The sequence below is a fragment of the Mobula hypostoma genome, chromosome 10 (assembly GCF_963921235.1).
Source record: "Mobula hypostoma chromosome 10, sMobHyp1.1, whole genome shotgun sequence".
NCBI classification, from domain to species: Eukaryota; Metazoa; Chordata; class Chondrichthyes; order Myliobatiformes; family Myliobatidae; genus Mobula; species Mobula hypostoma.
In genome coordinates this window covers 114864944-114891546 of record NC_086106.1, presented here as the reverse complement: position 1 = coordinate 114891546, position 26603 = coordinate 114864944, and the positions used below count along the sequence as shown (strand labels likewise).

The window sequence follows — 26603 nt, the reverse complement described above, 5'->3', positions numbered from 1 at the left end:
CTGAGAGTTGATGGAGATATTGAATAAATTGCCAGACAAAGTGGTTGAGACTGGCCCAATAACTAAATTTAAAAACACATGGACAGGTAAATGGATAAGGAATGTTTAGGGGATATGAGATAAACAAAAGCCTATAGATCCTACTCTGTTATAACACTATTAAATAATTTCCAGATACAATAAATTGGACTCTTGACCTCACAATCCACCTTGTTATGATCTTGCACTGCAATTTTTCTGTAACTTTTACATTTATTCTGCATTGCTATTACTTTACCTTATTCTGCCTCATTGCACTGTGTAATGATCTGATCAAGTATGAAAGAGCTTTTCACTCTATCTCAGTACATGTGACAACAAAAATGTATTTATTATAAATTACTATAATTGCACCTTGCACATTTGAGCAGAGATGTAACATAAATAATTTTACTCCTCATGCATAAGAAGGATGTAAGCAATAAAGTCAATTCAACAACAAACTGATTCCAGTGGGGGAACCTCTGTAGACAGAAATCTCAGTCAGCACGGATGAGTTGTGGCAGAGGACCTGTTTCAGTGCTGTAATGCTGAATGGTGTTTTGACTCTATGCCCAGGATTTGCAAATTCCCTGCCTTTCTCTGGATTTCAATTCTAGTTCAGATATTCAGCAGTAAAGTCTTCCTTATAACTCTGTTACCCATCAGTGCTACCCAAACTGTTGAGTGTTTTCAGTTTCCATAGTGTTTTATTAACAGGTCCTAATCTGGAAACCTAGATTTTGTATGATGAAGACAACACACACAACATGCTGCAGGAACTCTGTATATAACTACACTGGTCCAATGAAATAATGGTCACGCATCATACAGATGTCCTTGAAGCTTTATTTTTATCTCTCTCTCTTTTTCTTCAGTAGACACCGTGAAAACTACAAGAAAATAAAAGACATATAAGGTTTGAAACATACATCTGTCAGTCTTTTAAAGTCTCTCTAGCTAGTGTCCGCTGATAAACGGGCCACAAAAGACGTCAGCACAACAGAAGTGCGCTGAAATCAAATAAAATCACTCAAAACATATCACACTGTCCATGTAAAGGCACATCAACAACATTATACATAATATAAAACAAATAAAAACAATTACCGTGTGCATCTCTTGGACCACATACAGAATAAGGTTATTTTAGGGCCATATGTCTTTCTGTGCTTCCATGTTGGTTCCGACCCATAATGCCACAGTCATGCTCTTGTTAAACTCTGGTCATGTGACCCATTACATTCCACGATAAATAAAACTTTACGTTAAAAGCACAAAATTTTTAATCAAACATTTTTTTAAATATCATGAACTTACGACAAAAACATATAAAATAAACATCTCAATGAAACGTGTCTGAGATGAGGCAGCATCTATGGAAATGAATAGATTGTTGATGTTTCAGGCTGAGATCCTTCTTCGGGACTAAGATGGAAGAAGGAAGGTAAAAAAAAACTGTGGGTGTAGGGGAAGGAGGATAGCTGGAAAGTGATAGGTGAAGCAACATACACAAATGTTGGAGGAACTCAGCAGGCCAGACAGCATCTGTGGAAATGAGTAAACTGTTGACATTTTGGGCCAAGATCCTTTATCAGGACCTCTGCGGGGTGGATTTGATTTTTCAACAGTGTTACGTACCCCGTAACTGGGTTGCCAAACCAGCAGAAATGGATCACTCAGTTGGAGTCTGGAGTACTAGAACTAAGAAAGTTTTATTAAAGAAATAAGCAACACAGAAATCGAAAGGATAATAAATGCAACAGTTCAGCGATGATAAACACACATGTGCACAGAATTAAGATAACAGCATCAATCAAGCTCTATCGTTGTCTAGGGGTAAATGACCAAATTTCAAAGTGACTCAAAGTTCAGTCCAGTTTAGTAATTCAGTTCGCAGTAATCGTTGCCCTGGCGATGGACAACGTGGGGGGGAAGAGAGAGATAGAACAGGAACAACTGATCATTCAGACACGGCTTCACTCCCAGACCGGCAAGATGGCTCACAAGCAGCTTTTGGGCGGGTCCTTGGTGATGTCACCTGAGGTCACCGACTGTGACCCCTCCTCCAGATGCGGTCGATCCTCTGCAGTGAACCCGGCACCCAGGCAAGGGCGGACACACACCGGGTTCCTGCTGATCGTACCTTTCCACCGTGGTCGTTGTCTGGTACTTCTCACCCACTCGTGAGAGGCGCACCGCTTCCAGGGTCTCGTTACCTCGGGTGGCGTGTGTCCTGCCTTAGCGAACCTGTCCCTTTTTATCCTCCTGCTGGGGTATCGCCTGTCCATACTTCAAACAGTTCAGGGTTCAAAGGGGGAGCCGCTCCAGACAGCTCTCTTTCTCCCATGTCCCTTCATTACACATCTCCAGACGCGGCTCCATTGTTCCTTATCTCTCTTTCCCCTGAGGGCAGGTGGCAGACCACTTGCTGATGTCACTGATGCTAACCCAGGCCAGCAAACATCTTAATTTTATGTGTATTCTCGTCACAAGAGTAGAACCGGAGATTTCCCCACCCCGGTGTAGCTCAGCATCAGCTAACATCTGCTTAGGTCTGATTTGCTATTCCTGTTAATGATTTCTGCCCCCAACATAAGAAAATTATAAAGGCTGTTGCAGCTCACCATAGGAGTCTGTAGCATGATGCCAGGATAAGCCCATACATAATGCAAGAACTTGGGAGCTTGGAGCAGGATCAAAAGCCGATCCATTCTGATGCTTGAGCAGGTGTGACATTCAGTAAGATCACCCAAATTTCATTAGAATAAGACAATGGATCAAAATTATGCCATTCAGCCCATCAAGTCTGCTCTACCATTCCATCATGGATGATCTATTAACACTCTCACCCTATCTTCTTGACCTCTCCCTGTAACCTTTGACATGGCATCCACAGCCATCTGTGGCAATGATTTCAACATATTCACCACCCCCTAGCTAAAGAAATTCCTCCTCAGCTCTGTTTTAAGGGGATGTCCTTGTATTCTGTGTCTGTGTCTTCTGATCCCAGACTCCCCCACTATAGGAAACATCCTCTAGGTGTCCTGACTCTCCCTGTAAGAAGTTTGTTTGTTCTCCTTGTGACTGTGTGCCTTTTCTCTGGGTGCTCGGGTTTCCTCTCACATTCCAAAAATGTTCAGTACTGTGCAAGTCTTAGGCTCCCTAGCTGAATATATGTGAAACCCCCCCCCCCGGTTTCCTCGGCTGTGTAAGTCTAGGGAAGACAACATCCAGCCCAGCCAAACTCATGAGATTGAGGTGCTCTTGCACCTTAAACCCCTGTTTGCATGGACGCTGTGTAGTTTGTTACCCTAGTACAAGTTAGTCCCATGAAATAACAGGCAGTACACCGCATATGATTAAAGGAATTATATTTATGAATCTTAATTTGACTAAAGGGTTAGTAAAGAAACAAAAAAGAAGAAAAGAGCCCATTTTAATTAAACAGTGCACAAACTGGAGGTCAAAACTTCTCCTTAGTCACCGATCCTCAATCGATCGCACCCCTGGCTTTGTCGAATCATGCTCCTGCTCCGAGTCGAATCCTATGACATCTTCTGTCCTGCGTCTTTCCTCTTCATTTCCTCTTGAACAAAAGCCCCAAGCCCAACCTTAGTGCCTCTCACCAGGGAAACATCCCCTTAATTCGACCATCCTAATTGGATGGCACATATTTCTCCTCAACTCTTATCTTCAACAATAACCCAAACAAGCTGAAAACAGAACAGATTGCTCTTACAGAACTGCTAAATGAAACGCATACAGCATAACATTAAAATTATGAACCAGGCCATTACAGATGTGCCTAAAATTTTTGCACAGTATTTGTCAACATGGAGCGGACAGTGAGTCTGAAAATCTGGTGGAGCAGAGGATGTTGGGAATGGTGAGTGAGGAGTACCGCAGAAGAAAGTTGTTAGAGAAGGACTGCCAAGGGCAGGGCTAGGGTGGTTTGGGTGCAGACACACTCAGCCCTGAGACAACAGGCAAAGTCATTTGATTCCAAACAGTTGGTTTAGCGATCATTACAGAATGTCTCTCTGATGCTTCCTGCTCCCTCCCCTCTCCCTTCACCTTTTCCCAACCACGATTCCCCTTTCCCTGCCCCCTTCCCGCTCTCAGTCCACAATAGAAACCCATATCAGAGTCAGGTTTATCATAGAAACATATATCATGACATTTGATTTTTTTTGCGACAGCAGGATAGTGTTATTCATAAAATTACTACAGTACTGTGCAAAAGTCTTAGGCACCCCAGCTATATATATATGCCGATGAATGTTAATAAGTTGTGGGCATGTTATGTTGGTACCGAAAGCATGGTGACATTTGCAGACTGCCCCCAGCACATCCTTGGATTGATTTGGTCTTTGATGCAAACAGCACATCTCACTGTTTGTTTTGATGCTTCAACATACCTGTGACAAATAAAGCTAATCTCTTAAATCTCTTATCTTACCTGCTAGGACACAAATAGATGCTTGAATATCCTCTAACTGACCCAGGTCTGTTGAATGTAGAGTCTGGATAGAATGAAATGGAAGAACACATTCCAGGAACCAACATATCATAAGTCATTGTGATGAGTCCAATATCTTATGAACATTAGTAATGCTTTTAGTTCTACTTTAGTTGTTGTTCCTCCCAGAGCTAGCGGACTGTTCTCATTTTCTGGATGTGATACCTATTTATGAAAGGCAGTTGAATATTCCACAGGGAAGAGGTTTTATTTCCACTTGGCTTTAGAGATAACTGCAAGAAGAGTATGTATATATTTCAATTATGACTAACGCACTGAAAGACAATTATTTATACACTCTTAGTGCCTGTCACAGAAATGAATGTTTTACAACATTTTCTGTGTAACTCCACTTAATTGATGATCCTGACCTGAAGCTATCATAAAACACCAAAGTAATAAGGCTGTGGTCCTGTGATTATTCAGGGAAAGGAATGCAGTTGGTGAGTGTCAATAGCTGTTCAGTGGAATAATTCCTCAAGCCTGAGCCAGGCAGGAACTTGAGTGAAAAACTGCGGATGCTGGAAATCAAAGACAAAAACAGGGTTTGGTGGCAGGGTTCAGCGAGTCAGGCAACGCCAGAAGAGAAAGAAGCAAGGTAGATATTTCAGGTCAAGTGGAGAGGTGAACACAGCAATGAGAGTCTAGAGGTGTCAGTGGAATTGAAATGGTAGGCAGTTGGAAGGTCAAGTGGAGTTGTTAAGTTATCAAGATGGAAGAGAATAATTAGGCCATTTGGCCCATTGAGACTTCTCCACCATTCCGTTATGACTGATTTAATTTCCCTCTCAACTCCATTCTCCTGCCTACTCCCCATAATCTTTGACACCCTTATTAGTCGAGAACCTATCAACTTCCTCTTTAAATGTACATAACGTACGAACATAAGAAATAGGAGCAGGAGTAGACCATCTGGCCCATCGAGCCTGCTCCACCATTCAATAAGATCACGGCTGATCTGGCCATGGACTCATCTCCACATACCTGCCTATATCCCATAACCTTTAATACCCCTACTAGGAAAAAAATCTATCCAACCTTATCTTAAATATATTTACTGAGGTAGCCTCTACTGCTTCAGAGAATTTCACAGATTCAACACTTTCCGGGAAAAGTAGTTCCTCCTCATCTCTGTCCTAAATTTACTCCCCTGAATCTTGAGGCTATGTCCCCTAGTTCTCAGCTCACCTACCAGTGGAAGCAATTTTCCTGCCTCTATCTTATCTATCCCTTTCATAATATTATAATGTTTCTATAAGATCTCTTCTTATCCTTCTGAATTCCAGCGAGTACTGTCCCAGGTGACTCAATCTCATGGCGTAACCTCCATCTCTGGATCAACCTGGTGAACCTCCCCTGCACTGCCTCCAAAGCCAGTATCTCCTTTCTCAACTAAGGAGACCAGAACTGCACGCCATACTCCAGATGCGGCCTCACCAGCACCCTATACATTTGTAGCATTACCTCCCTGCTCTTAAATTCAATCCCTCTGCAATGAAGGCCAACATTCCATTTGCCTTCTTGATAGTCTGCTGCACCTGCAAACCAACCTTTTGTGATTCATGCACAAGCACTCCCAAGTCCCTCTGCACAGCAACATGCTGTAATTTTTTACCATTTAAATAATAATCTGATCTCCATTTTTCTTCCAAAGTGGATGAATTCATATTTACCAACATGGTACTCCATTTGCCAGACCCTTGCCCACTCACTTAACCTATCTATATCTCTCTGCGGACTTTACGTATCTTCTGCACAATTTGTTTTTCCATTCAATTTAGTGTCATCAGCAAACCTAGGAATACAACACTTGGTCCTCTCTTCCAGATTGTTAATATATATCATGAATAATTGTGGGTCAAGCACTGACTCTTGTGGCAACACCGCGCACCACTAATTGCAACCAGAGTAAAACTCACGTATCCAAAATTTCTGCTTTCTATTGGTTAACCAATCGTCTATGCATGCTAATACATCACCCTTACTCTAGGCATCCTTATCTTAAGGGTAAGTCTTTTATGTGGTACCTTATCAAACATCTTCTGGAAATCCAAGTAAATAACATCCATCTGTTTCCCTCTATCCACTGTGCTCGCCACCTACTCAGAGAACTCCAGTAAACAGGACCTGCCTTTGCTGAATACATGCTGCGTCTGCTTGATGGATCCATTTCTTTCCAGATGCCTTGCTATTTCTTTTTTAATGATAGATTCAAGCATTTTCCCAACTACAGTTGTTAAACTGACTAGCCTACAGTCACCTGCCTTTTCCTTACCTGCCTAAGCCCTGCTGAGAAAGGAGGAGGAATGGGTATGGAACTAGCTACTCCATCTTATAAAAATCCAGAACCACAAAAACACCAACGGAAGTTCCAAAGATCTCATCCGTCGGAGTTGAAGGATCTGCTGTCAGTAGCCAATGCCCCAGTAGGGGTAATGATCTTAAGCACTTACTGTATTTAGCACTATATTGGCAGGGTGGTCAAATATTTGTACATTATTATCTGGAACGCTGTTTGTAAATCAGATCTCAGACAGCTATACTGAGCTATACTGGGCAGCAAGAATGAAAGATTGGAAGAGGAAGACAGGCTATCAGTGAACTTGAAGGGTTTTAGATAGATAGACAGATACTTCACTGATCCCAAAGAAAGTTACAGTGTCACAGTAGTGCACATATATACAAATATTAGAAGAGAAGTAAGAAAGAATAAAAAGTAAGTTACTTCAAACAGTCCAACAGGAGGAGGTCATCACTTCTGCGGCTATAGGTTGACTCATTATAGAGCCTAATGGCCGACGGTAAAATGACCTCACATAGCGCTCTTTGGAGCAGCACAGCTGTCTTAGTCTATCACAAAAAGTGCTTCTCTGCTCAGCCAAGGTGGCATGCAGAGAGTGAGAAACATTGTCCAGAATTGCCAGGATTTCTGTAGGGTCTTTTGTTCCACCACAGTCTCCAGTTTGACTCCTATAACGGAGGCAGCCTTTCTAATCACTTACAAACATTTAAATAAAAACATTGTCCACGGAAAGGCTGCATGCCTTTGGGAGTGAAAGTGTGGAGAACTCAAAGGCGCTTCAACAGTGATTTCCTTCAGCCGGTTTGAGAAATATGGAAGCTGTCATTTTCCAAAAATATTCTAATATCCTACAGAGTAAAAAGTCTTGGCAGCAAATTGTTAACAAATTACTGTAATGTGTGAATCATACTGATTGTTGGAACATTTATTGTTTGTGGGCTTAGTGTTGAATTTTTGCTTCAGATAATGAATTTGCAGTGTGAGGGAGAAGCATCAAGGAAGCTCAATATTCACAAAGCAGATTTCAAGAAATATCTCCTCTGCTCATCTTCAAGCTAGTATAATGAATCTTTTCCAAGGTCTAGAAAGAAAATCAAAGACATTTTTGGTGGGAGAGTCTAAGATCAGAGGACACCAGCTCAGAGTAGAAGGCCATCCTTTTAGAACAGAGATGAGGGGGAATTTCTTCAGCCAGAAGATGGTGAAAAGAGATATACATTGCCACAGATGGCTATGGAGGCCAAGTCATATTTAAGGCAGAGTTTGACAGGCTCTTGATTAGTAAGGGTGTCAAAGGTTATGGTGAGAAGGCAGGAGAATGGGATTGAGGGAGACAGCAAACCAGCTATAATGGAATGGCGGAGCAAACTCAAAGTGCTAAATAGCCTAATTCTGCTTCTACTGTATGGTTTTTGATCCTATGATCTAATTAGAATCAATCCAAATTAAAGGTCTTGAATCTGCATGTTGACTGCCCCCTTCACTCCATGTATTCTGCTTGACCCCCTGCGTTCCTCCAGCAGTTTCACACTCACAACCCGTACGGGCACAACATTGGAATGTCCAAAGGTTCAAAGGTCAAATTTAATGTCAGAGAAATGTGTACAGTAAACATCCTGAAATGCTTTTTCTTCGCAAACATCCATGAAAACAGAGAAGTGCCCCAAAGAATGAACAACAGTTAAACGTGAGAACCAAAGTCCCCCCAGCTACCCCCCCATGCGTAAGCGGCAACAAGCAACAATCCCCCCTCCCCCCATTAGCAAAAATACACGCGCATCAGTGTTATCACCGAGCCCAAGCGTGTGCTAAGCAATAGCAAAGACACAGACCAAACTTACCCCAAAAGCTTTGCGTTTCATCCGAAATTCGACAACCCACAGGTTCTCTCTCTCCCTGGCAAGGGAGAGGGAGGTGTCCCCATTTTCACAGCAAGTAGGAGACATAACAACAACCTGCTGGTTTACGATGTTAGGAATCCGTTTTGTCGCTTTTTTCAAGCTCTGTGCCTGAAGATTGCAAAGACCTCGGGACTTCGGGCCCACAGCGAAAAATTTTCCGGTCTCCCCGATGAAACACAAATCTCCTGCCATGATACCGACTCTCAATCCACCCGTCTCCAGACCCTGAGATCTTAGGCTTCTGAACACAATCAAGACTCTCAGGCCAAACCCTTAGCATGTCAAATAATGGCCAGTCATGGAACACTGAGAAAGGGTCCCATTCCCCAAAGAACCAAAGCTTGCATGTAACTCCAGGTCAGGGTCTTCAGAAGAACCCTGAAAGGGAAAAATAAATATATTAAAGGTAGAAATAGAGCTGTTTCCGAAGATGCAAACAAAGGAGTTACCGTCAGACACCATCGTCCCTCCTAAGCTCTGCCTCCGTCAACTTAATGTATTGTGTTCCTGTGTCTGGAATTGAGCTAAGTCCCTCCATCTCTGTGGCAGAGGCAAATGAGCCACAGCTCTACCAATATTGAACAAAAGAGACCAATTTTTGAATTATTTTAACAGCTCCCATATGAGCATTATTCAAAACATTTGAAAAACCACATTAGTGCAAATAGGGAACTATATATGTATTAAAAAACTGTTAGATTTCTCAACCATATTGTAGCCTCAAGATATTTTTTTGGAAAAATCTTTCCAGCATTTCAGTGTGCAGACTTTCAAAGGCAGGTAATTTAGGAACATTTTATACTTGAATCAAAAATTAGGTATATTATGTTTGGATCAGGTGGGATTTGGGAAATGAAATGTTTCATGGATTCCAGAGTTATGCTTGGATTGGGAGTGTGCATCCCTGGAGTTGACTGGAAGCCTGTGTGAACCCATAGTCTGATGTCTTGGATTTGGCAGCAATGTTTCAGACCTGGCTCAGATAGATCAGCCCAAATTAAATCCATCAGAATTTTTGCAAAATATTGAAGTATCCCTAAATCAATGAGTTGAACACAATCAAACAGAAACTGCGAGCTGAAGACGTAAGTCTTGCTTCAAGGCCTGTTATTAAGAGAGACTATCTCAAGCAAGATGTTGGATGATTTGAATGATTTGAGTGAAAACACAGCCTAAGAGAGTGAGCTGGATCTAGTCACGCACAGTGAGGCTGTTTTCACATGCAAGTGTTCACATTTCATGGCTGCTGTGCAACTGTGAGAAGTGGAGTGCTGGGAGAACAGAGGGAGACAAGGCCTGGCAAGGCAACTGTGCAAACTGAGATCTGGCAATGGGAAAAAATACAAACGTCAGGAATGTTGAGAACCACAATAGCACATTTGGTTTTGACTGTCTACCTTGGATAACCAAGTTTCTAGAACCTTTTGCTTTCCTGTCCAGCTGCAGATGGCTCTGTGATTGCAATGACATCAAATGTTATTTTTCTTTCGTACTGCAGGAAGCATTTTTTTGAAGGTTTGTTAAAGAAAGCATTTACCATAGGGCATCATGTTAGCAGCTTGGAGCATCAAAGTTCAGAGTTCAATTCTGGTGCATTCTTTAAGGAGTCTCTGTACGTCCTCCCTATGGAATGTATGGATTTTCCCTAGGTATTCCGGTTTCCTCCCACAGTCCAAAGATGCACCAAGTAGGTTAATTGGTAATTGTAAATTGTCCCGTGATTAGGTTAGGTTTAATTGGGGTTGTTGGGTGTTGCTGGAGCGGCAAGACTTGAAGGGCTGATAGGCCTACTTGCCGCAGTATTGCTAAAATAAATATATGTACAAATTAAATTCATTTCTGGTCGCCTCAGTACAGGAAGGATGTGGAAATCATAGACAGGGTGCAGAGGAGATTTGCAAGGATGTTGCCTGGATTGGGGAGCATGCCTTATGAGAACAGGTTAAATGAACTCAGCCTTTTCTCCTTGGAGCAGTGGAGGATGAGAGGCGACCTGATAGAGGTGTATAAGATGATGAGAGGCATTGATCGTGTGGATAGTCAAGGCTTCTTCCCAGGGCTGAAATGGCTAGCACGAGAGGGCATAGCTTTATGGTGCTTGGAAGTAGTTACAGAGGAGATGTCAGGGGTAAGTTTTTTACGCAGAGAGTGGTGAGTGTGTGGAATGGGTTGCTGGCGACAGTGGTGGAGGCGGATACGATAAGGTTTTTTAAGAGACTCCTGGACAGGTACATGGAGCTCAGGAAAATAGAGGACTAAGGATAACGCTAGGTAATTTCTAAGGTAAGGACATGTTCGGCACAGCTTTGTGGACCCCAGGGCCTGTATTGTGCTGTAGGTTTTCTATGTTTCTGTGTTTCTAAATTAGGCATCCCTCCTGTCCTAGATTGTGTGAGATGGAACACAGGGGTACAATTCAATGGCACTTGCTTTACACTGTTTTCAGTCAACATTCTCCCATATATACAGTAAAGATTTGCTTTATTTGTTACATGTACATCAAAATATACAATGGAATGCAACGTTTGCATCAAATCAAATCAGCAAGGATTGTGCCGAGCAGTTTGCAAAAATTGTCCTGCTTCTGCTGCCAACATTGCATGCCCACAACTCACTATCCCTAAGTGTACATCTTCGGAATATGGGATGAAATGGAAGCACTGCAAAGACACCAGTGTGGTCATGCAGAGAAAGTACAAACTCCTTACAGCAGCAGGAATTGAATTATGACCTAACTGCTATGCTACCATTTTTCAAAATATTTAGGAGGAGATTGAAAAGTATATTTTGGTTATAATCCTTAACATGAATTAGTCATTATTCTCTTGAAGGAAAGACCACAGTCAGAAATTTCAGAACAATATACTTGACAAGTTTGCACTTACTAATTAGATTGGCAGGGTGGAGATTCATCTCTACCAAAGGAGGTGTAAGGTACTCCTACCCTCCGCTAGCCTGCATGCCATGCTTGGGCAAGGAGTAGTACCTGCTTAGCCCTCCAATCAGGGTCACATGAAGCCACAGGAGAAGGTGGTGGATGATTGTATGAGCAGCTGGTGCATATCACTAGACCTGGTTATGCGACCACTGATGCCAAGCAGACAGTCTCTGGAAAAATGGCTGGGGTCACCTGTTTGTAAAGACACTGCCCAGCAGAAAGCAATGGCAAACCACTTCTGCAGAAAAATTTGCCAAGAACAATTGTGGTCATGGAAAAAGACGGTGATCGCCTGTGTCGTACAACATGGCACATAACGAACAAACTTGTAGAAGGACTATAAAGCATTAAGAGAGACAGTAAGAATGATTATCAGATCAGTGAACTCAGGGCTTTCACAAACCTTTATTACTATGAGGGGAAGAGAGAAATGTGCCTCTCATGAAAGGTCACTAATTTGAATTGTCAATTCTGCTTCTCCCTCCATAGGTGATGCCTGACATGCTGAATATTCCAGCGTTTTCCGTTTTTAATTCCAACATCTCTAGCTTGTGCTTTTTGACTTTTCTCCTATCCTGCCTGCCTTGATGCAGTCAGGATGAAGCAGTAGGGTTGTGATCCTGTGATTATTCAGAAAAAGGAAGAAAAATAGGAACAGATTTAAGGTTCAGGCTTCACACTGTGCATAGCTTTCTCTATAAGATGATGCTATTGTTGATATTTATAAATTGAATATCTTTCAATAGCCACGAATAACAACATGAGAGAAAGAGTCTGCCTGTCTCCTAACAAAAGGACACTAATCTCCTGAGCTGTATACTTATTCAGCTGTGTAATACAGTGTTTATAAAATATCTTTATTGACATCAGAAAAAACTTAAAGGCTCCCAGGGATAATTTCAATGTAATCGAGCTAAGCTGAATCATCTGAAAGGAAGAAACAGGTAGTGTCCACGAACCAATTCAGTTAATACAGAACTTGTAACGAGATTAAAGAGTCTTAAATTAAGACCCGGCAGAAAAGAGTCTGATACTGTTCCATAAAATGTATTCATGGTTTCAATAAATGGCGGACATCTATCTACAATGGCAACCCAATCCAACAGCATCAAACGGCATTCCAAAAAAACCTTCAATTATAAAAGAGCCAGAGGTGAGTCCATTATGATTAGATTTTGTGTGAGGTTTTGTTGTGAATCGCTGGGGAAGTTTTCAGATCTATTTTTAGCAAATGGGCCCCAGTGCTCTATTAACACATTCATCAGGAGTCACTGTGATGGGGGGCAGAGCTTAGGACAATGGCGCCTAACAGCGACTCTTTTGCTTTCATCTTCAGAAACAGTTCTATTTCTATATTTAATATCTCTTTTTTTTCTCTTTTCAGGGTTCTTTTGAAGACCCTGACCTGGAGTTACATGCCCACTTTGGTTCTTTGTGAGAATGGGACCCACTCTTAGGGCCTCACGAACGGCTGCTCTTCGATATGCCAAGGACGTGGTGTGAAAGACTAGTGCGCCTTCAAGATGATGGATTTCCGTGGCTCTGGAGGTGGGTGGACTCGAGGCTTGTGCCGCCTCAGAAAACGGGTGTGCTGTGGGAGCACATGGGAGATCGAAAGCAGCGAGCTGGTTGTATGCCCAGAGACCTGAGATCCTTGGGCACAGAGCTCGGAAAAAGCGAAGCATAAGACTTTTAACACCATAAATTGGAGAGTTGTTTTGTTATGTCTCCCCTCTCACTGTGAAATGGGACACCTCTTTTTCCCTTATTAGAGAGAGAGAGAGAGACAGCCTGTGGTATGGTGAATTACTGGGTGAACAAGTAGTCTTTGGGGTACTGCAAATCTGTGTCTTTATTGATGCTTTGCTGCATGCTTGAGTACTCGGTTGGCGGGGGGATGCGTTTTTTGATGGTGGGGGGTGTCATTGCTTTGTTGCTGCTTATGCATGGGAGTGGGGAGCTGGGGGGGTATTTTGGGGTTCTAACATTTAACTGTCATTCATTCTTTGGGGCACACCTCTGTTTTCATGGATGTTTGTGAAGAGAAAGCATTTCAGAATGTCTATCATATACATTTCTCTGAACTTAAATGTACCTATTGAAACCAATTGAAACCTATTGACTAACCCTCTTCTCTTTTCATACAACCTTTTTTTATGAGAATATACATGCAGTGGCCACTTTATTAGGTGCACCTGCTTGTTAATGCAAATATCTAGTCATGTCGCTGCAACTCAGTGCATAAAAGCATGCAGACATGGTCAAGAGGTTCGGTTGTTGTTCAGACCAGAATCCTCTTGTTGTTGTTCAGAGAACACCAGAATGGGGAAGAAATGTGATCTCAGTGACTTTGACCATGAAATGATTGTTCGTGCCAGATAGGGTGGTTTGGATATGTGAGAAACTACTGATCTCCTGGGACTTTCACACACAACAGTCTCTAGAGTTTATAAAGAATGGTGCAAAAAGAGACAAAACGAAAAATTTCAAGGGTCAAAATGCCTTGTTACTGAAAAAGGTTGGAGGAGAATGGTCAGATTGGTTCAAGCTGAAAGGAAGGTGACAGGAACTCAAATGGCCATTTTATTTAGTCTGCTTTAAGCAGAAAAAGTTGACAATTTTTTACTAAATGATGGGTTCATCTATTTTCTTGTCCATCAAGCCTTGAAAAAATAGTGGGTATGTCTGCAGGGGCAGAGTTCTGTTCTGGTGTCAGATGTGGGGTTTCTAGAAAACTTCCAGCCTCCCCGATGGCCACATCTGCTCCATAGAGAATGTGTTAGGGAACTGGAGCTACAGCTCGATGACCTTCAGCTTGTTAGGGAAAATGAGGAGGTGATAGACAGGAGATACAGGGAAGTAGTCATCCCAAGGCTACAGGAGACAGATTAATGGGTGACTGTCAAGAGAAGGAAGGGACAATGTCAGATAGTGGAGAGCACTCCTGTGTCTGCCCCCTCAACAGTAAGTACCCCATTTTGACGACCTACCTGGGGCAAGCAACAGTGGCTGTGCCTCTAGCACTGAGTCTGGCCCTGTGGCTCAGAACGGTAAGAACTGGAGAGGATGGCAGCAGTAATAGGGGACTCTATCATTAAGGGGACAGATAGATGATTCTGTGGATGTGAAAAGGAAACACGGATGTTAGTTTCCCTCCCAGGTGTCAGGGTTTGTGATGTTTCTGAATGTGTTCACAATATCCTGAAAAGGGAAGGTGCATATAAGTCATGATACATATTGGTACCAACAATATAGATAGAAAAAGGGAGGAGGTCCAGAAAAAGTATGCAGGGAGTAAGGAAGGAAGTTGAGAGGCAGGACCTCAAAGGTAGTAATCTCAGGATTACTGCCTGTGCCATGCGGCAGTGACGATAGGAATAGAATGGGGTGGCAGATAAATGTGTGGCTGAAAAATTGGAGTGGGGGCAGGGATTCAGATTTCTGGATCACTGGGAACCCTTCTGGGGCCAGTGTGACCTGTACAAAAGGGATGGGTTGCACTTGAATCTGAGAAGGGCCAATATCCTTGCAGGCACGTTTGTTCGTGGTTTGGGAGTGGTTTAATCTAATATGACAGGAGATGGAAAACCAGTATGATAGAGCTGATGTCGAGCCAGAGTGTTTACGGGAGTGGATGAAGGGTGTAACACGAATGTAAGGAAGGGCAAGCCGATGATTGGGTACAAATGCAGACAGTGCAAAGAGGTAAAAAGTATCACAGAGGCAAAATTCAAAAGGTGCTGTATTTACATGCACATAGTGTTTGGAATAAAGTGGATGAACTCATGGCACAATTAGGGATTAGTTGGTAATACATTGTAGGCATCACTGAGTTGTGCCGGAAATCAGGTTGGTGTCAGATTGCAAGAGAGGGAATTTGTTGAATGCCTACGAGATGGATTTTTAGAGCAGCTTGTGCTTGAGCCCACTCAGGGAAAAGTTATCTTAGAATGGGTGTTGTGTAAAAATCCACATTTTATTCGGGAGCTTAAGGTAAAGGAACCCTGATGAGGCAATGATCATAATATGATTGAATTCATACTGCAATTTAAGAGGGAGAAGCATAAGTCAGACATATTAATATCACAATAGAGTAAAGGGAATTACAGAGGCATGAGAGAGGAGCTTGCCCAGGTGGATTGGAGGAGGATACTAGTGGCGATGATGGCAGAACAGAGATGGATAAAGTTTCTGGGAATATTTCACTAAGTACAGGATAGATATGTCTCATAGAGGAAGATGTTCCCAAATGGCAGGGGTAGTCAACTGTGACTGACAAAAGAAGTCAAGGACTGCATAAAAGCCAAGGAAAGGGCATACAAGGTAGCAAAAGTGAGTGGGAAGTTGGATGATCGGGAAGTTCTTAAAATCCACAAAAGGCAAATAAAAAAGCCATAAGAAGGGAAAAGATAAAATATGAGGGTAGACTAGCCAATAATATAAAGCAGGATACTGAAAGATTTTTCAGTTATATAAAGAATAAAAGGGAGGTGAGAGTTAATATTCGACCAATGGAAAATGATGCTGGTGAGGTAGTAATAGGGGACAAAGAAATGGCAGATGAATTTAATAAGTACTTTGCATCAGTCTTCACTGTGGAAGATGCTTGCAGTGTACCAGAGGTCCATGAGTGTCTGTGAGAAGGAGTGAGAGCCATTGCTATTACAAAGGAAAAAGTGCTAGGCAGACTCAAAGGTCTTAAGGTGGGTAAGTCACCTTGATGCCAGATGGACTACATCTCAGAGTCCTGAAAGAACCACTTGATTCTGACATGGTTCCGGAGGAGTGTAACTTGCAAATGTCACTCCACTCTTCAAGAAAAAGAAAGGCAAAAGAACGGAAATTATAGGCCAGTTAGCCTAAGCCTAACCTCAGTCATTGGGAAAGTGTTGGAGTCCATTAGAAAGGATGAGGCTTTGGGGTACTTGGAGACGAATGATAAAATTTGTCAAAGTCAGCATGGTTTCTGCAAAAGGAAATTTTGCCTGACAAATCTGTTAGAATTCTTCGAGGAAGTAACAAGCAGGGTGGACAAAGGAGAGGCAGTGGATGTCATTTACTTGGATTTTCAGAAGGCATTTGATAAGGTGCCATACATGAGGCTGCTTAACAAGATAAAATCCTATGACGTTACAGGAAAGATACTAGAATGGATAGAGGAATGGCAGTGAGTGGAAATAAAGGGGGCCTTTTCTGGTTTACTGCCAGTGACTCGTGGTGTTCCTCAGGGGTCATTATTGGGATCGCTACTTTTCACATTGTTTGTCAGTGATTTACATAATGGAATTGATGGCTTTGTGGCAAAGTTTGCAGATGATACGAAGCTGGGTGAAGGGTTACGTAGTGCTAAGGAAGCAATGTGTTTGCAGAAGGACTTAGATAAATTGGAAGAATAGGCAAAAAAGTGGTAGATGGAATACAGTGTTCGGAAATGTAGGATAATGCCTTTTGGTAAAAGCAACAAATGTGCAGACTATTATCTAAATGGGTAGAAAATTTAAACATAGAGGTGCAAACGGACTTCAGAGTTCTCGTGTAGGACTCCCAGAAGGTTAATTTACAGGTTGAGTCTGTAGTAAAGAAGGTAAATGCAATGTTGGCATATATTTCAAAGGGAATAGAATATAAAAACAAGGATATAAGACATTAGTCAGGCTGCACTAGGAGTATTGTCTACAGTTTTGGGTCTCATATCTCAGAAAGGATGTGTTTTTCATTGGAGAGAATCCAGAGGAGGTTCACGAGGATGATTCCGGGAATGAAGGGGTTAACATATGAGGAGTGTTTGGCAGCTTTGGGCCTGTACTCACTGGAATTTAGAAGGATGTACGGGGGATCTCATTGAAACGTATCTAATGTTGAAAGGACAAGATAGGGTGGATGTGGAGATGATGTTTCCTATGGTGAGTGTGTCCAGAACTCAAGGGCACAGCCTCAAAATTGAGAGGAAACCCTTCAGAATAGAATTAATGAGTAATTCTTTTAGACAGAGAGTAGTTTGCCCTCCCACAGACAGCCGTGGAGGTCAAGTCTGTGGATATATTTCAGGCGGAAGTTGATCGTTTCCAGATGGGTCGGGGCATCAGAGGTTATGGCAAGAAGGCAGGTGTATGGGGCTGAGTGGGATCAGGATCAGCCATGGTGTAATGGCAGAGCAGACTTGAGGGGCTGAATGGCCTAATTCTGCTTCTATGTCTTATGGTCTAAGTCAAACTTTTAGCTCAAGTCTTAAACCACGGTCATCCTGGAACCACTATACTCCAGCTTCTCTCCTGAATTCACCATACTCTAAGTTCACCTCATCCCAGTGAAGTCCCTTTGAACTTTTTCCACATAATATTCCTTCATGACCATCTCTGCAGCTGACATTGAAAATTATTCCTCTTCTTCAGTCTCATTTCACTCTTTTCAAACCCTTATCACAAATTTTCAGTTTAATGTTCTCTCTTTACCCTGTAGCTCTTTCTGATCATTGTCCCAATCTCTCACTCTCTGTACTGTCAAAAATCTTGAGCTATATCATAACAGACAGCACTGGAAATGTTCACAAAACAAACAGTGGCTTCCTTTGCAATCTTTTTGCAAGCAGTGAAATAATCTTCCAAGGACCCAACTTCAACCTTCTCTTCCTTATCCATTACTCTTCATTGATTCCTCAATAATTGTCTCCATTTCTTACTGCTTCTTCATTGCATCTGTTCAGTCATATTTCAGCCAACACAATAGAACCTTTTGCTGCAACAGTGACCAATGCACATTTGACTTTGGTACCACTGACCACAACATTCTCTTCCATCTCACTCCCACTGTTCTCTGGCAGTGAGGAAATTACCTTGCTTGGTTTCAATCCTAGCTATCTGATTGTAGCCAGAAGAAATCCAATAGTGGTTGTGGCTTCTGCCCCCTTCCTTTCCCACCCCGATGAAGGATCTTGGCTCAAAATGTTGACTGCTCCTTATATGCTGCTTGTCTTTTTAAGTTCCTCAAACATTTTGTGTGTTGTTCCGAATCTAACAATGGCTTCACTTTGCTTCTATACACTGATAAACGTTGTAGACATGCTATGTTGGTGCTGAAATATGTGGCAACACTTGCCAGCTGCTCCAGTACATTCTTTGATAACACAAATGGCATGTTTCAATATACTGTATGTTTTGATGTACGTGTTAAATAAAACTGTATCGATCTGGTGGAATCACCTAAATATGTAGGTTTGGCCTTCTCTTTCTTCATCCCCACTAACCACAGACACAGGGATACCTCCCACAGATACACTATTGAGTCCTTGCTTAATATTTCTTGCTCTTTTCACTGCTTTTTTCAGTCACCGCCTTTTCCCTGTGCTAGGGTTGTTGAAAATTAGAAGGCAATAGTTTAAGATGAGAATGGAGAGATTTAAAGGGAAGCTGAGAGGCAAACTATTTACACAGAAGTTCAAGGTCGAGTTTACTTCTATTCAGCTATACAGATGTATACAGCTGAAGGAAACATTGTTCCTCTGGGCCAAGGTGCGAAGCAGTACATGTACAGTTGCACACATGCATACAGTCACAAAATAATATTAGCGCAAGTCTCTGCATGGCATGGCCTGAAGATTGGCAGGTCGACATAGAGTGTGGGGCACATGTTTATGTAAGACAGTATAATTTTACAGACACTATCATAGTAAAACAAACAAGCAGTAGTATACTGTATATATGTGAATCTGCAGCAATGAAAGATGAAAAAGCATCCAGCTCAGACAGGGTAAAGGCTGAGAACTAAAGACCTGTGCTGATCAATTGGCTGAGTGTTCACCAATATCTTTAACCTCTCGCTTCTGTAGACCAAGGTACCCACCTACTTCAAGCAGGCTTCAATTATACAGGTGACTTAGAAGAACGTGGTAAACTGCCTTAATTACTATCATCCAGTAACACTTACATCCAGTGTGATAAAGTCCTTTGAGAGATTGGTGATGAATTCCTGTCAGGTAAGAGAATTTTGGATAGGTACATGGAGCTTAGAAAAATAGAGGGCTATGGGTAAGCCCAGTAATTTCTAAGGTAGGGACATATTCGGCACAACTTTGTGGGCTGAAGGGCCTGTATTGTGCTGTAGGTTTTCTATGTTTCTATGTTTCTATGAGAAGTGACTTGGATCCGCTCTAATCTGCTCAGCATCATGACTAGTCAATAGCAGATGTCATTTCACTGGCTCTTCACTCAATCCTGGAACATCTGGACATCAGTATGCTCTTTATTGATTACAAAACTAATTAATAAGTTTCAAGACCTTGGCTTTAATACCTCCTTCTGCAACTGGATGTTCGATTTCCTCACTCACAAACCCCAGTCCGTTCGGATTGGCAACATCTCCTCCATGGTCTCCATCAGCACAGGTGCACCTCTTAAACTGTGTGCTTAGTCCCCTGCTCTTTCATTTTATACTTATGACTGTGAGGCTAAGCACTGCTCCAATGCCATATTTAAGTTTGCTGATGACCCCAAAGGTTGGAATCAAAGATGATGATGAATCAGCATATAGGGAGAACATTCAAAATCTAGCTGAGTGGTGCAATACCAACAACTTCTCATTCAATGTCAGCAAGACCAAAGGGCTGATTATTGACTTCAGGAGGAGGAAACGGAAGGTCCATAAGTCGGTTCTCACTGGGGGATCAGAGGCAGAGAGTGTCAGCAACTTTAAATATAGAATTTAGAATTTATTTAAATCTTACATCCATCCCTCCACTTGAGGGAGTCAAAATCACTGGCAGCAAGGTATCAAGAAGCCTGGGGGAAGAATCTTTTACCCAGCCTGACAGCGGTGGGTATATGGAATGAGTTGTCAGAGGAAATGATAGAGGTGAGTACAATGACATAATTTAAAGGGCATTTAGTCTGGTACACAGATCGGAAAGGTTTACAGGGTTTGGCTCAAATGAGGACAAATGGGAGACACTAGGGATGGTGGAACCTGCAGCTTGTACTCCTCTGCAGCCCCTACCTCCCTACTCTAGCTTTTGCTCCCCTTCCTTTCCAGTTCTGACGAAGAGTCATGGCCCAAAATGCTAATTATTCATTTTCCTCCATATTTCCTCATTCCTGTTTGATCTGCTGAACTCCCACAGCATTTTGTGTATGATGTTAGGCAGATGGGACTAGCTTCAGCAGGTGCCTTAGATAGTATGGGCAAGTTGGACCAACTAGCCTGTTCCATGCTATATAACTAATGTACTCAGAGGTTTAAATGAGTAAGGCCTCTGTTAGTCAGGATCAACCATGGACGTTGCATTCTAGCTATCTAGACTCACAAGCCAGGGCAATACAATATGGAGAGCAAGCTCCCCCTCACCATGCATCTGGTGCACCCAAAGGACTGGCAGAGATTGATACAGTTTGGCACCAGCAGTGTTGCAGGAGTTGCCAGTCAGCGTTGAACTCAATGTAGGATTGCCTTAGGGACTCCCGCTCCAGCTGCGGATTTCCATAATACCATAAGACAAAGGAGCAGAAGTCGGCCATTCGGCCCATCGAGTCTGCTCTGCCACTCTATCATGAGCTGATCCATTCTCCCATTTAGACCCACTCCCCCGCGCTCTCACGATATAGTTTGATGCCCTGGCTACTCAGATACCATTTCAATGGGGACAGGAGAGGTTCTGGAAGATTGGAAGGTTGCAGATGTTGTTCCTTAGTTAAGAAAGGGAGTAGAGATAGCCCGGGTAATTATAGACCAGTGAGTCTTACTTCAGTAGTTGGTAAGATCTAGAAAGGCAGGACTTATGAATATATGGAGAGGCATAATATGATTAGGAATAGTCAACATGGCTTTGTCAAAGGCAGGTCATATCTTATGAGCCTGACTGAATTTTTTGAGGATGTGACTAGCATGATGAAGGTAGATCAGTAGATGTAGTGCTTATGGATTTCAGCAAAGCACTTGATAAGTTACCCCATGTAAGGCTTATTGAGAAAGTAAGGAGGCATGGGCTCCTAGGGGAGCTTGCTTTGTGGATCCAGAATTGTCTTCCCCACAGAAGGCAAAGAGTGGTTATAGACGGGTGATCTTCTGCATGGAGGTCAGTGATAAGAATGTGGTCTGGATTGGGGAACATGCCTTATGAGAATAGGTTGACTGATCTCAGCCTTTTCTCCTTGGAACGTTGGAGGATGAGAGGTGGCCTGTCAGAGGTGTATAAGATGATGAGAGGCATTGATAGCGTGGATCGTGTGGAGCTTTTTCCCAGGGCTGAAATGGCTAACACAAGAGGAGACAGTTTTAAGGTGCTTGGAAGCAGGCACAGAGGAGATATCGGGGTAAGTTTTTTACGCAGAGTGTGGTGAGTGCATGGAATGGGCTGTCGGCAACAGTGGTGGAGACAAATACAATAGGGTCTTTTAAGAGACTCTTGGGCAGGTACATGGAGCTCAGAAAAATAGAGGGCTATGGGTAATCCTAGGTAATTTCTAAAGTAAGTACATGTTCGGCACAGCATCGTGGGCCAAAGGACCTGTATTGTGCTGTAGGTTTTCTATGTTTCTATGTTTCGTAAGAGGCGTTGCTGCTGCTCTAGCAACAGGGAAGAAATGGACCCCAGCCGCAGCAGTTCTGGACGCAGAAGCCGCCCTCCGACACCGGGACATAGTGGGCTATGTCCAACAGGGCAGAGGAGGCTTTGGCCTTGGAGTGATGAAACCTACCTGGCAAAAGGCTCCTACAACTGAACGCCAGCACCTGGTGGTGGAGGAGGTGCGCCACCAAGAAGCAGCAGCCAGATGTGCCAAAGCAATGTCCCAAGCCAAGCAAGGCTGCTGGATGAGGTGGGAGGGTGTTGAGAGGAGGAAAGTCACATGGAGTGAGCTGTGGAGCATGGAGTCAAACAGACTGAGCTTCATCATCAGAGCAACATATGATGTTCTGCCCTCTCCTACAAACCTAAATCTTTGGCTGGGAGAGGATCCAGCCTGTCCTCTGTGCGCAGTTCTGGCATCCCTCAAGCACATCTTGGTTAGTTGCAAGACCAGCCTAACACTAGGCAGATATACCTGGCGACACAACCAAGTGCTGAGGTGTTTGGCTGCTGAACTTGAATGTAAGAGAGTAACCACCAACACCAGGCCTCTCAATGCCCAGACAACGGTCCCACAACTACCATCCTTCATCCGGGAAGGAGAGAAACCGAGGGCTAACCCTTTGCCCACTGAGTGCAGCCAGAGACTGGGAAATGCGTGTTGATTTAGGCCAGAAACTTACCTTCCCATCTGAAATTGCAACGACCAACCTGTGGCTTGACCCGGTCCTTTGGTCCTACTCCTGTCGGCACGTCTTTATGACTGAGCAGACGATCCCCTGGGAGGATGCTGTGGATGAGGCTTACGAACCAAAAAGGCTGCGATATGCCAACCTTGCAGTTGAAGCAGAGGAGCGAGGCTGGAACGTAAAAGTGTGCCCAGTCGAGGTGGGGTGCAGGGGCTTCATAGCCAGTTCCACCGTAAGGCTGCTGAGGGAAATAGGAGTCAGAGGACAGGCCCATGGGAAGGCAATCAAAGCACTTGCTAATGCCGCCGAAATGAGCAGTCACTGGCTGTGGCTGAAGAGAAGGAATGCTGTCCGGGCTGCCAGGTGACCATCCAGAGACTAACCATGTGACACACACCCAGGGCTGATCAGCCAGTGGTGGACCGTCCTTGGCTGAGGGCGTCTTGTGATAAAAGGCCAAAACACCCAGCGATGTCGAGGTACACGACTGAAGATGTATCGCAATGGTAGTAACATTATCTAGTGGTCATCTTTAAGAAGTACCTCCACTCAAGTCAAGTGCAGTGCAGAAACTTTAGGGATTGTAACATCCAGTCCTATTAATCAAACCCCTCGGGGTTTACTCCAGAAGCCTTCACCATAAGTGGGTACAGCCACAAAGCCGTAGAGGTTGGAGAACCGAGTTTTCTTTCCCCAAGATGAGGTGCCAACCACGGCTGACAAGCCCCATCTACCCAAATCTCAAATACATAAATACTATATAACTTAAATACTTAAATTAAAAACTCTATAACTCAGTGAATTTAGCCTCGGCATTACTGACTTTTTATAGGACATCTAAAGTAGAAAAAACAGAAAATGCTGGAATTATTCCGCAGATCAGGCCACAAAGTTAATGTTTCAGGTTCAAAATCCTTCATTGAGATTCAAGCTGTGAGTAAATTTTCATTTAAATTTTATGCAGCTGAGCTTTTGACCCCCCCACTACAAAGATTATGTCTATTTGGGCCATTGTGCCTTGCCAGCTCTTTGATGTTACCCATTTAACTACAAATAGATATTATCGCAGGCCAATATTTCCTTTTCAAGTGCATTTCTATCCTTTTTTGAAAGTTAACTTGAGTCTCCTTCCTCTAATTTTTAAGACAGTGCCCTATCAAAAGTAACCTTATCTCACCTCCACTTTGTTTTGTCAATTGTGTTCTAAAGTACTGCATAAATACGAATCCCTGCTGTTTGTTGACACTGTCGTGGTATAGGCTTGAGATGTCTCCGTACTGGTTGACTAAAACTAACAATGAGAATTATGCACACGTTAATTTCTGAAACACCGCTGTGTTAATGATTATTTTGAAATATACATTTGTTAACTGAATTGCTGCCTCAGTTCTACATGTCATGCCTGGTGATTCCTCTCATGAAATCTGTTCTTAATATTTAAACAATAGTAGCCAAAGATCAACTAAGGTAACCAGAAACAGGGAAAACTAAGATGCAGACAAATATGCAAAAAAGGTTTGGCAGCATCAGTTCTGTTTGGTTATCCATGTGAAAAGCATAGACATGGCTGTATTACTTGTAAATGAAACGATTGTTATGAAAAGCCGTTGTACTTTCCCTATCTCTTTGTATACTTTGCAGATGCATTTATTTATTTATTTAATTATTATTGAGATACAGTATAGAATAAACCCTTCCAGCCCTTCATACCCCACCGCCCATCAAACCCCCAATTTAATCCTAGCCTAATCACGAGACAATGATCAATGATCAATCAACCTACCAACTGGTGCGTTGTTGGGATATGGGAGGAAACTGGAGCACCCAGAGGAAACCCACGTGGTCACAAGGGGGATCTATAAACTCCTTACAGACAGTAGTGGGAGCTGGGTCCCTGTACTGTATAGCGTTGTGCTAACCACTACACTAGCATCCGCCCTTGAAGGTAATGCGTGATTTTTTAAAAATCTCAGAGCGTTCAATTGAACGGTCTTGACTTGAAATGCTGACTGTCTATATCCTTTCACGGAGGCTGCCTGACCTGCTGAGTTCTTCCAGCTGCTCGGTTTTTGCTCCAGATTCCAGCATCTGCAGTCTCTCATGTACCTAAGGTGGTTGATAGCCAACTGGAGTCATTATTGCCATATGTGAGACAACTTGTCGACAGAAAGTTTCCACAAATACCAATGAATGGATGAGTAAAGCATCTCTGGGTCTTAATTTGCAGATCACTATTGGATGACATGGTTGGATTGGAGCCAATGACATAAATTGATCCTTAAGCCAGACAGGGACATGACAAATAGAGTAGCTAGGCCAATTTAGACAGAGGCACCAATTTAGAGAGGAGACAAGGATATTCTTTCTAAGTGAAATTGATATTCTCAGTTATATTAACAGTCAGAGAGTGACTAGGGAGAGACTAGGCGTATATTAACGACCACCAGGGCCACCTATCCATGCAGTCAAAGGAGATAGGTGAGATTTTTAACGTCTAATTTTCCACAGAGAATATTATGGATGCCAAAGAAATAAGGGTCATAAGTCTAGGAATATATGCAATCTAGGAATACAAGCATTTTATAAGAAAGAAATTGCTTGCAGCCTTGAAGCATATTAGGATGGGCAAAACCTGGGGCCTGAGCAAATGCACCCTGAACCATTTTGGGAAGCCAGGGAAGAAATCATGGAAGCTCATGTATGGATACTTGCTTCATTGCTATCCACTGGTGAAGTTCCAGAAGACTAAAGGGTGGTTAATGTTGTTCCATTGTTCAAGAAAGGTAGCAAGGACTGGCCAGTGAACTACAGCCTGGTGAGCCTGACTTCAGTTGCATGAAGGTTACTGGAGGGAATTCTAAAAGACTAGATTTACCATCACTTGGATAGTCAAGGGCTGATCAGGAGTAATTAGCACCGTTTTGTTCATGAGAGGTCACACCTGATGGATCTTTTGGAGTATTTTCAAGAGGTAACCAAGAGAATAGATGAAGCTATGGCAGTAGACATTGTCATTATGGACATTAGTAGGATCTTTGAAATGTTCCAAATGACAAGCTGATCTGGAATGTTAGATAAAATAGGATCAGGGAGAGCTAGCGAAGTGAATTCAGTATTGGCTCAGTGACTGGAAGCAAAGGGTGATGGTTGAAGGTTGATTCTCTGACTGGATGCCTGTAACTAATGGGGTGCCCCAAGGATCGAGTGCCAGAATCTCTATTTTTTTATATAAATAATTTGGATGTGATAGTACATAGAACAATTGGTAAGTTTGCTGATGATGTGATATTAAAGGGTCTGTTAGTGAGGCAGGTTACAATGAATTACAAAGAGATCTTGATCAGTTAGGGAGATGGGCTGAGGAATAGCAAATGGATTTCAGCATCAATGGGTGTGAGGTGATGCATTTTGGATAGTCAGACCAAGCTAGGAACTGTACAGTGTATGGTAGTGTTTTGATGAGTGTTGTGGAATGAATGGACCTGTGAGTACAGGTGCACAATTTGCTGAAAGCAGACGTTCAAGTGGACTGGGTGGTGAAGGAAAGATTTAGCATGCTGCCTTTCATCAGTCAGGGCATCAGGTTTAGAAGCAGGGTCAACATGTTGCAGTTATGCAATCATTAGCTGCACTTGAAATATTGTGTCCAGCTTTGGCCGCCCTGTTATAAGAAAGACA

The 26603-nt window shown here is 42.8% G+C and overlaps 1 long non-coding RNA gene across 1 annotated transcript; it reads right to left on the bottom strand.

Moving 5' to 3' along the window:
• Window positions 1-4299: 4299 nt before the first annotated feature.
• On the bottom strand, window positions 4300-23332 carry LOC134353410 (uncharacterized). Its single transcript, XR_010019617.1, has 3 exons — window positions 22920-23332; window positions 8684-9121; window positions 4300-4544 (listed from the first exon to the last, which is right to left on the bottom strand). It is a non-coding gene; the product is annotated as an uncharacterized LOC134353410 (long non-coding RNA).
• Window positions 23333-26603: the final 3271 nt, after the last annotated feature.